This window comes from Heterocephalus glaber, unplaced genomic scaffold (genome assembly GCF_053883595.1).
Source record: "Heterocephalus glaber isolate CG9 unplaced genomic scaffold, H.glaber_assembly_v1.0 deba00001509, whole genome shotgun sequence".
NCBI classification, from domain to species: domain Eukaryota; kingdom Metazoa; phylum Chordata; class Mammalia; order Rodentia; family Bathyergidae; genus Heterocephalus; species Heterocephalus glaber.
In genome coordinates this window covers 9,677,358-9,689,468 of record NW_028258325.1, presented here as the reverse complement: position 1 = coordinate 9,689,468, position 12,111 = coordinate 9,677,358, and the positions used below count along the sequence as shown (strand labels likewise).

Here is a 12,111-nt window from a genome sequence, read left to right as displayed (position 1 = left end):
CAAGAAAGAAGGTACACAGAATTTGTTATTAAAGAACACATTGATTTTTTTTCTATTTAGGACTGATTTTGTTAGCTTCTAGAATAATGAAATATGGGCTAACCCTCTGTTGAGCACCCAGCTCATGTGCAGGTTTTTCCATGTAGTATGTCCGTGATGCAATCCTCACAGCCTCAGTATAAATTAAGTATTGCTCCCAATTGGGAGATTGGGAGAATGGAAGCTGGAGTCGTACACAAGTCACCCAAGGCCTCAGAGTGAGTAAATACCAGAGCTGGAACCCACACCAAGTTCTGACTCCGCATCCTCAGCTATTTAAAAACAGTCTCTTTGATGCCTTGGAGAGAAGACCATGTTTAAGAAAAAAGTATCTCTCCTCTGAGAAAGCTTGGATTTTTACCTTTCCTATGACTCACATGGACTGGCATTCTGATCCCTCCCTGAAGCCGCTGGCTCTACCCCTTGTGGCGGCTCCAGCGAGTTCTGTATCCTCAGTACAACACCATGTGGAATCAAACAGGCTGATGGGCTGTGCCCTATCCAGTGTTCTAGCCCAGCTTTACTAAGTATTTCGAGGGCTTCAGAACCACAGTCCAGAGCCTCACTGCTCACCACCTGTCTGCTATTGGGCTGGAAAGCTCATACAGGTCATCAAACATTGTAGAGCCAATGTGTGACAATGGTGATGTCAGCTGAACACTTACTTCTAAGGGCATAAGAGGCAGGTTACCTGCTTACCAAGTATTCTCAAAAGGAATGCTCATAGCTGGTCACTTCTGAAAGGCTGAAAGGCTGTTTTCACATCACTAGCTGAAGACAGAGCATGTGAATTCTCATGATGACCTCATCATGAAATGTTGACAGCAATTTATTTTGGAGACATGCTGGGAATTGTAGCCCTAGGCACACTCCTTTCCACCCCACACCAGGAACATGCCCTTGGCATGTACAGGGCTCCACCTTCCACCAAGTGGTGCAAGCTTTTCCCCCAGTCTGCAGCTCTGAGCTGGCCTGGTGATGTGCTTTGGCCAATGAATGTGGCAGAAATCATAAAGTGTCAGGTCCTGGTCCTTGCTTGCTCTCTTTCGGGACTCTGCTCGGTCCCAGGGTAAACAAGCTGGGGCTGGCCTGCAGGAAATGAGCCACTGTGGACAGAGACAAGCCATTGCAGCCAAAGCTATCTGAGAACAAGACTCTCAGCCTGCAGTTCAGCTTCAGATTGACTGACTATATTTCCAACTCTGTGTTAAACCTGACCATAAACATTTGTGAAATGTTTACCGTGATAAAATCATTGCAGAGATAAAGATAGTGGTAGAATCAATCAATGAGGTTTGGGAGGATTGATTATGAAGGAGAGGGGATCCAGGCACAGTGACGAAGGGTCTACAGTAGACAGACGATGCTTGGCAAGCACTCTGTGAAGGGTCAGGGACTTGCAGGCATGTATGCTCACACTTCATCTCCCCTTCCTGAAGATACAAGTTTATCTAATGTTCGCTTGGTACCAGATACTAGACTTCACATACGCTGTAAACTGTAATTCTCACACCTACCTATGACATACGTCTTGTCACTTCCACTTTGTAGGTAAAGGAACTGATCCTGGGGAGGTTTGGTGAATTGACTAAGCTTATGGCTATAGATAAAAAGTGACAGAGCTGAGCTTTGACCTCAGGTATGATCTGAATGTCATAGCTGTGCTTTCTGCCCTTGGCTTCCAGTTCCCTGTTCCATTCAAAAGAGGAACTTTTCATCTTTTTTTAGAGAAGGACATTTGATTAATAAATGAAAGATTAGGGTTTTCTTCCTAAGACTCAGTGACTCTAAAACCCAAATTCACTGATGTTCATTACTAAGAAATATGCACGAAATGAAGGAGAACATGTTTATATATGTGTTACTTCTTTGTTTTAGAAACATGCTCTGTTCTGTTTGAATGTTTTAAAAGCCCATGTTTTTGCAAACCCCAAATTGTAACAGAAAACAAGTTGTAAAGAAACTGGTGAGAGTTATTGCCCAGAAAAACCAGCTGGGAAGCATTTCAGTGTCAATCTTATTATTGCTTTTAAATTAGCACTGACTTCAAAACCCTTTGAAGTATCTGGCAGGGAATGCCTAGATTGGGAAAAACAATCACTACAGGGTATTCTCAGCAGGCATGTGTCTTATAAACGTTTCTTCTCTCTATGCCTTGGCACTGGGAAAGGTTGGAAAAGAGATGGGGGGATCTTAGCGGAAAACTTCCAGCTGATGTGGATGCCAGGAAGACTCAATTAGCCTGTCCTTCTCAGTAGCAAAAGCCCAAGCAGAGGGAATGAATTATTTGTGGCAGTGACTGAAGCTGCTGACAACTTCAGAGACCACCCATGTGGTCTTTCCATGTCAAGCTGACTAGAAGATGCTAAGAGGCTCTGATGCCATGGGCCTGATGGGTTTCAACTGAAGAGCAGAGCTAAGTTAAAGTGCATGGCGGTTCACAGTGCTTGAAAAAGAAATACCAAGACATCTCTATATCCCACTCCAAACCTCTACCTAAAGTCCTCCACTGGCCAATGTCTAAGACAGGGATCAGAGTGTACTTCTCTTCTGAAACCATTGATAGATCCTGAGACTTCTCTCTCTCAAGTAGAACTTACCTATCTGTTTATCCATCTATGCATCCATCCATCCATTCATCCATCCATTGATTAATCATCCAGCATTGGATGACTTCCTACTCTGTGCCTGATATTACTAGGCATTGTGGGTATCACTGGTTCTCAAGAAAGCCAGATCCCATCCTCCTCCTGATGCTCAAGTCTTGTGAAGAGTGTGAAGACCACTCAAAGAGCAGACAAAGTATATGCAGAAGCACCAACAAAGCAAGCATACCAAGATAATGTTTGAAAATAATCTGATATATTCACACACACACACACAACTTGATTATCAACAAGACAAAATCACAACTTGCTTGAAATTCCTTACATATATTTATCTTTTAGGGCACTTTTTTATTAAATTACATATCTGAAGAGGAATCACAACCTTTCAAAGGCTTGGGGACTCCGAGGGAAACCATGAGCAGTTAGCTAAGTGGTCTGAGAAGGAATGCTTGTGAACTATGAAATGAGAAGTATGCTAGGAATATTTGCATATGAGTATTGTGTATGTGTATATGTGTGTGTACAGGATAGAGATGTGTGTGTGTGTATGTGTGTATGTGTGTGTGTGTGGTTGGGGAATCATAATGGAGAAAAAATAAAATACTCATTCCTTCTGTCTGCTCTTATAATGCCTGGATCATGCTTCTAGTTTCTGCTTTAATTAGTCATCTGTACACCCACTTACAGCAGATGCCTCAGGGACCTACCCAACATGACATGCCCATAGTGACCTGCAAAGTCAGCTTTCTGCCTCAGAGGTTTTTCTGCATCACTGACCGGTAAACAAGAAGTTTAAGAGAGTCAGTGTCTCCAGGAGCAGCCCCCCTTCCCCTCAATAAAGGCTGGGTGGAAGGTGGGTGTAAAGCAGCCCAGTTTATGGCCATGGGTGGGCTGCCTCACAGGTGTGATCTACAGCATGTCCCTGAGTTGCCCAAGTTGGACTGAGTCCACAGTAACCAGCATGGGAACAAGCCCAGTGTGACTGTTTCCCTGCCCGGCTCACTTGCTTACTCCTCTACCAGTTGTACTGTATGGTCTCCAGATGGACCTCTCCATCACCCATCCTGCTGTCCCTGCAGTGGTCTCTCACCCATCCTGGAAGAGTTTGCTGCTAGGATAATTGAACTGAAGACAAGAGACTCTTCTCTCAGTGCGTGCTGAGTCCAACACAAAGCCTGGTAAAGCACAGGATTTAATAAATATTGATGGAATAAATTAATGAATAGATACATGGATGATGATGTGTGAATGACTCCTCCTCTGTGATTTTTAACTAAACCCCAATGCATTCCTGACAATAAAATTTTGGAGGAGAAAAAATCAAATTTGTTTTGAAAGCAACTGGCAGGTGATTTGGAAGTATCAAGGCAGGGCTTGGAGGGAAGCGTGAAGCTGTACTGGTGACCACCCTGAGCCATCTTCTTGCATGAGGAGAAGACATCACTGACAGCCTGCCTTTCCTTCATGGCAGTTTTGGTCAGATTCACAGACTTCATGGAGAAGGTACTCACAAGAAAAAGAGTGAGGAGATCCTGGTAGATCACGTATAGTGCTCAGAAAAATGAAAACATCTATTTATTAATTTATTCACTTGTTTGTAGATGCATATTCACTCAGTAATTTATTTGCTCAGGAGTTTGGCCATTCTTTAGTTGATTCATTTCCTCTCTTTATAGCTGACTCAAACACTTTTGTGCACAGTAGCTTGTCCTTAAAAACATGCTCCCTAGAGACAAAATGCCTGGGTTGGCATCCTGGCTGTGTTACCATTGTGGGCTACTTAGCCTCTCAGTCCTTGAGTCCTCTCTTAGGTAAGATGGGGATAAGTGACATCCTCTCTCTCAGAAGGTTACTTGATTAGTGTCACATGCACAGAGCTTAGAACAATGCCAGCACATAGTCACAGCTGTAGTCATGTGAGCCTTTTTTAAAAAAAGAATTCAACAGGTTGTGCTGGATATTTTTCTATTCCTCCATTTCTGCTTCACTTCTCTTTCTCTATTTCTAGCTTCCTCTCTACAACAGAGACACCAAATCAAGCTGGGGTGAGGGTCTTAGTGTCCAACTTCCAAATTAATCCTGAAATTTTAGCCTATACACATCCCTGTAAGCATTGTGTGTCATTTTTACCTCTTCAACTCCCTTCAGGCCTGCTCACATGGGACCTTCAAGCTATGCTTTTGCTGATCTGCATCCTTCCCCTGCTCTGATTTCCAAGAGTCCCTGCTCCACTGCTGCCCTTTTTATAAAATCCAGCTCTTTCTGCATATGGTAGGGGATTAACTAAGAAAAACCATGCAACAAGGTGTAAAAGAGGATGCACATTCCAAGGATTTCTTCTTGGAGCCTTCAATGTTTATACTGCAGAAGGAGGCAATAGAGGCAATTTCCTAATATCCAATGCCTAACATTCAAACTAACGTGTAGAGCATGACTCCTTTCCAAGGGAGGGAACCCCAGTATCTCATCCAGGTGCTATATTTCACTGAAAGTTGATCTCAGAAGAGATGCAGTTTTCTCTACCAGGTCTGATTTGGTGTCTTTAACCCCAGGACCTATAAACCTACACCACCTATCTACTTCCAGGAGACATTCCATACACCTGACCATCAGAGGAGAAGCAGAAACAGCAGAACTTCAGAAAGAACTTCCCTTCATTAAAGGTGGTGGTGGACAAACACCATAGCCATCAGCCCAGAGCAAAAAGCCTCTGCAGGGCAGTCCCCTGTCTGAGTACTTGAAAGGTTTGTACATGCTTTGGAAAGGCCCTCTACAAGTGATTAAAGCCAGACATCTTATCCTGTTAGACATTTTATATCTGAAGACTCTTGATTCTAGTTGCTGATCTCAGTGAGTTGTCCATCCGCCTCCCCCAACCTGATGCCCCCTGAAACAAGAGGCCTTGGTCAGGAAGCGCTACACTTCCTCTCATTTTATCAGCAAGTTTATTTAGTGCTAAGACTGCAGCTTTTAATAATGGATTCAAGTTAGGGGGTGATCTTTTAAGCCCTCTAATTATAGATACGAAAGTGGAGTAGGTGGCAGTCTGCAGGCAAAGCAAAACTATTTCTGGTGATTTCTTCTTATAAATGGATAGATGTTGTTGATTTCATTATTTATTTTGGAGTATTGCTGAAAATGTCACATGATATTGGCACATAGCATCTGCTGCAGGGAGCTTCTCTGATGGTGTCTCACGATCCCCATCTCCTGGAATTCACCTGTGGACTCCGCTCTCCTTGGGTGTGGGCTGGATTTAGTGACTGGATTCTCATTATAGAATGCATTGGAAGGCTGGGTGCCACTGTGAGATGAAGATCAGGCTTCTCTCTCTCTCTCTCTCTCTCTCGTCACTCGCTCTTTCCAGAGCCAGCTCTCATGTTGTACGCTGACCTCTGAAGTCAAGAGAGTGAAGGAAACCTTTTGATGAACGTCCAAGGAGGTACCGGGGCCTTCTGTCCAACAGCCGGTGAAGAACTAAATCCTGCCAATAGCTACATCAGTGAGTCTGTAAATGTGTCTTCCTCAGCCTTTAGATCAGACTGCAGTCCCAGTGACATCTTGATCTCAAACCAAAAAAAAAAAAAAAAAAAAATCTTACTCCAGGAGGAGCTAGCTAAGCTGGCTTTAGATTCCTGATTCTCAGGAACTTGGAGTAAATGCTGCATCAAGCTGCTGAATTTTAGAGTCATTTTTATGCAACAAAATGACTAATACACCAACATCCTGATATTACTTTTTTCTGTCTCAATGGTGTAGCCTCAGAGAGTGTGTGGTCCTTGTTCTAACTTCTGTCAGACAACAGGCTGGCAAACTGCTCTGCAACCAGATAGCATGAGAGACTGGATTTCCTGCCCACAGTATCCTAGTCCTTACTGTTTGTCTTGAGTGCCTTATATGACAAAATAATGCTACATTTTAGGTAGGTTATGTCTCTGTACTACCCTTTTATAAAAAGTGAGTCCTGTGTAATTTCATATTAGGTCAAGTTGCATCTAACAGAAACGCCCAATTCCAATGGAGCATGCAGGAAAGAAGTTTAGTTTTAGTCACATAGGAAGGAGGCTGTAGTAGAGGACAGTGACTGCTTTGCTGCTTCTACATTCAGCGGTATCCCAGTCTTCTGTCTGTGCCTAGAGCTTGGCATCCAACATCAAGACCACCTTGCAGCCCAGAATGGTTGTGTTCGGTGTACAGAGCACATGCTCAGTCCACAGAAGGATAAGAAAGTGAGTCTGTCATCTGAGCTGAGTCAGCATCCTCTAAGGGCCATTCCTAGAAATGTTTTCCATAAGTTTTTTTTATAACAGACAACAGGGTATTTAAAAAGTAGGAGACCATGTAAATCATCTACTCCAATATTTCCCAAACTTTGTGTTCCATTCTCATAATTTTTAACATTTGATGCCATCCATCCTAGTGATTATAAAGAACTAAGTAGTAAAATATTAGTTTTTTACTTTTATACACCACCTGTTCTATTGTTATGTAATGTGTTTGTAAGTCAAGTTACTTTTTAAAACAACTATATCCAAAATAAAAAAATATTGCTACTTCCTACTAGGAAGTAATGCTTTTCATAAGGTTGTAGAAAACCAAATAAAATAAAATAAAACATTTATAAAATTGTGACATCAGCTTTATAGATTTTATATGATTTAGAATCATGCAATTCTTATCTTTCTGTATTTGGTTTATTTCCCTTAACTTAAGGATCTCTAGTTGCATCCATGTTGTCACAGATTACAAGATTTCCTCCTTTTATGGCTAGATAGTACTCTGTTTGCATATGTATCCATTTCTTTATCGATTCATCAGCTGATATTGTTTGGTTGTTTCCATTTCTTGGCCACTGTGAATAGTGCTGCAATAAACAAGGAGGTGCAGCTATCTCTGCCATACTGATCTCATTTCCTTTGAATATATATGAAATCTAAAAGAAAAACATCGGTCCATTAGAAGATGAGAATAGTTAGCAGAGAATGGGAAGAATAGGGAAGAGGGAGCGATGAGGAACGGCTGATTAATGGGTGATTGTTAGAAATTGTGGTGTGCTGTTCTACAGTAGTGTGACTTTAGATAACAATACTATAGTTTACATTTCAAGAAGCTAGAAGAAATGATTCTGAAACTTTTTACCACAAATGATAAATTGTTGAAGAGCTAGACGTATTTAACCTGATTTACACATTATACAATGTATACATGTATAAATATCATGTTACCCCATTAATATGTACTATTTCTGTCTTTGCATGCACCAGTTTAAAGTAGATGTAATGAAAAATATTTTAAAATTACACTTAGATATTGATATGAGGCAGTGGTTGTCCTGCTCTCTTCTATGTTAAAAATGAAGATGAACAAGTTTCATGTGGTTTCTGTCTCCTGGAAGCAAAAGGACTGTGAGGAGAGTAACTTTCTCATTACACTACTCATTATAATTTAGCATCCTGTTTTTCCACCACTTAAATTGTCTCAGTTTCACTAGAGATCTACATTTTACACTTGGGAATACACCCTAGTGCGTTCTTTTGACCAACGAAGAAATTAATATTCCAGAGGCCCTGGGAGATTCCCTGGTGGCACCGTGGCTCTTTGTAATGTGTGCCAAGAATTTACCGGCTGACCCCACCATCAGCTGTTTCAGAGTCTGCCTTCACCTACTTGACTTTGAGCTCTTTGAAGGCAGAGCTTCATTGATCTCTGTCCCTAGGGCGAGGTTCTCAGCCTGCCCAGAATCAATACATTTAGTGGGCTGGAGCTAAAGGAGCACACGGTTTGTGTACAAGGATGAAACTAAGGCATGTGTCTTCTGGCTCCTCCTTCACGATGCATTTCAAGTCAGGCAGAGAAAGAGAGAGAGAGAGGAACTTTGATTCCAAGAACAGAGACTACAGGGATTTAAAATGCAGTGTCGCATTTTAGAAAAAGCTTGCTTGTGCTTTTTACATGTCAAACTACTATTCATATAGTAGCGGGGGAAAATCAGCAATAATTCAAAGTGAAAACTAACAGGAAGTTAGTTCAATGCCATTGCTATTGATGAGGATGACAGGAATAAGAAGAATATCTATTGCCGAGCATTTTCTACATAGCAGGGACATTGCTAAATACTGGAACTATCTCATAAGCTAGATGCCATCACTATTCCCACATTTCTCACAGAAAACTGAAGTGCCCACGAGACACGACAGCCAGCAAGTGATGATAGAGTCCGTGAGACTTCTGTACCTGGCCAGGCCTTCCTGGCCTCACCTGGCTTTTGTTCCCAGGGCTGCTGTAGCAACTGACTCTGCATGAGTCCCACGAGCTTGAGGCAGATGTGGTCTGAAGCAGCTCATCCCAGGCACCTCCAGAGTCTGCCTGTTGACACCCCTCCTCCCGTCCTGCTGCTTCCGTATGATGTCAGCTCCACCATGTCCCTCATCACCTGTGCTTTGATGAGAGGGACAGGGAACTGGGTGGACTGATTCTTTCCCTGGACAGCCTGCGTTTCATTGATTTTATATATTTTCTTCAGGGACAGAATCAAGCAGTTGTACCCTGAGACAGTCAAATTGGCAATACATCCTTTTAAAAAAGCTAACTCATAATCACCTTTCTTTATGGGGCAGAATATGATATTTTGATATATGTATACAATGAGTAATGATCAAATTAGGATAATTAGCACATCTACCAATTTAAACACTTGCAATTTGTTTTGTGTGTTGGGAGCATTCAAGATCTTTTCTTCTAAATATTTCAAAATACACAATATATTATTATTAACCAGAGTCACCCTACTCTGTTGTAGAACACTGGAACTTCTCCCAACTGCACCTTTATACCCTTTAATCAACATCTCTCTAGCCCCACCCACATTTTCAACCTTTGCTCACCTCTATTCTGCTTTCTACTTCAATAAGACAAATTTTTTAAACATCTATATATGAGTGAAAATATGCATTGTTTATATTTCTTTGCCTTATTTCACTTAATATAAGGTCTTACATGTCTATCCATGTTATCAGAACTGGTAGAATTTCATCCTTTTGTGGTTGAATAGTATTTTATTGTGTATATGCACCACAATTTTTTAATGTGGTCATCTATCAATAAACACCTGGGTTTTTCCAAACCTTGGCTATTATGCATAATGCTACAATCATAAACATGGGAGTGCGGACAACTATCTGACATGCTGATATCATTTCCTTTGGATAAATACCCAGCTTTAGTATGGCTGGATCATATGGTAATTGTAGTTTTAGTTCTTTCTTTCTTTTTTTTCTTCTTTTCTTTATTTTTTGAGGCAGGGTCTCACTACATAGTTCAGGCTGGCCTTGAACTCACTATATAGCTCAGGCTGGCCACAAACTCAGGGTAGTTCTCCTGTCTCAGCCTTCTGAGTACTGGGATTATAGATGTGTGCCATCATGCCTGGCAGTTCCTTTGAAGGTATGTAAGGAAATCAACAGCAAAAACAAAATAATAATTCAATTTAAAAATATGAGAATGATTTGAGTAGATTCTTCTCAAAGAAAGACATATAAATCACCAACAGTTATAAGAATATGTGCTGAATCTCACTGATCACAGGGAAATTGAAATCAAAGCCACAAGGAAATACCATTTCACCCCTGATAGAATGGCTACAATCAAAAAGATAAAAATAGCTTATCTTGGAAAGGATACAGAGAAAGGGGAATTCTTATACACTGTTAGTGTTAATGTAAATTGGAAAAATGGAAAATAGGTAATATATCTTTTTTTTGTACCGGGGATCGAACTTGGGTCCTTGCGCTTGCACAGTAGGCGGTGAATCCACTGAGCTAAATCCCCGGCCCAGGTAATATATCTTTTATTGGGCCACACCGTTCATTATTTCTCCTTCATTTCTTACTCCTACTCTCTGGGATACACAATAAAGAATTACCAGAGGTAATTACCTTCCACCTGCTTTCCAGGAGACCCAGGCTATGGCAGTCCAGGGGCGTCTGCTTCCGAAGTCCATGCCCGAGACACTGGGCTATATTGGTTCTAGATATTATATCAGGGGAAATAATCAAGCATGGAAAGGTAAATGCCATATGTTCTCACTCATATATTGAAGCAGAAAGGTTGGATTTTATACAAATCAAAAGTAGAATAGTGGTTACTAGAAGCTAGGAAAGGTGGAGGAGAGAAAGGATTTGGATAACAGGTACAAAAATGCAGCAGATAGGAGGAGTAGGTTTCAGTGTTCTGCACTACACAGGAGTGACTGTAGCTCACAAATCTACTACATGCGTCACGAAGAGGTAGAAGAAGCAGTTCACCGATGCTCAACACCAAGAAGTGATTAATGTTTAAGGGGTTAAAAGTGCTAATTACCCTGATTTGGTCATTGCACTTTGTATGCATCTATCAAGTTATCACACTGAACGCCATACCTATGTACAAATATCCACTGTCAGTTAAGTGTATTTGGGAGAGTCAGAACTGTTGGCACTTTGATGGTGCCTTTCTTTCCTTTCCCACTCCCTACCTCTTGTGGCACTGTCTTCTCCCTGCGGCACCCCCACCCCGCATCTGCTGTCCTCTCTGTCCTTAATGTGAGTCCCAGAAGCAGAGGTAATGATATCATCAGACAGCCCAGGGCCCAGTTCTTCCCACTGCTATGACTTTGAGCAAGTCAATAACAGCCCTAACCCATAGATTCCCAATCTGTAAAAAAGGGAAAACCATATACTTTTGATAAAAGGTTCTTTTTAAAATTATAGTTAGTGGCATATATTAATTAAACAACACAGTAGGTTTCTTTTTGACCTTTCCGTACACACATATACCATTTGTTAATCATAGCTATCCTTAGTATAGGATTTTTTCCTAAGGATTAAATGACATAAAATATATTTTAAATTTAGTAAAAGATAAATAAATAATGGATGTTCTCATTAATTATGGTGATTTATTGTTTTTACATAGGATAGATGGAAAAAGAATTAGAGATGCCAAAGTAATCGCTACCTTGATCCAAATGTGTTGAGTGCCCCCATGTTAAAACCTTCTGGGGCTCTCACCAGGCCCTACAAGCTTAGTCATCCCCTTTTACTGGGCACCCACCATATGCTGGGCTCTCTACACTGGGCTGGGCCTTTGGAAACAGTAAGGTCAGTGACTGTTCTCAGTGCAAGGTTACGATATCAGTCTGTGGTCTCTTATCATGGCTACATTCTTTCCCATTTTGAAGATAAATGCATGTACGTCTTTAACAAAATATTTATTGTGCGCACAATATGTTCCCAACCCTGTCATACACCAGATAAGAGGGTCCAGCAGTGAACTTACACACTGATCTTTTGAAGTTTATCCGCACTGGGAAAGCCAGACCAAAAGCATACAAAGAAACAAATAACCAAGAGGGGGGAAGTGTGAATGCTCAGTCCATGTGCAGAGTAATGCCAGGGAGAGCCATCAGCCTGTGCAAAGGTGTGGG

The 12,111-nt window shown here is 41.4% G+C and overlaps 1 long non-coding RNA gene across 6 annotated transcripts in view; it reads left to right on the top strand.

Moving 5' to 3' along the window:
- LOC110349665 (uncharacterized) overlaps positions 1-12,111 on the top strand; it is a 96,033-nt gene that overhangs the window by 59,718 nt on the left and 24,204 nt on the right. For 4 of the 6 annotated variants that reach the window (XR_002395813.2, XR_002395812.2, XR_002395816.2 and 1 more), the window contains one exon: positions 3,671-4,722. The exons of the other annotated variants lie outside the window; for them this stretch is intronic. This is a non-coding gene — a long non-coding RNA (uncharacterized LOC110349665). Of the gene's footprint in view, positions 1-3,670; positions 4,723-12,111 lie in introns of those variants that run through there. 6 annotated transcript variants of the gene reach the window in all.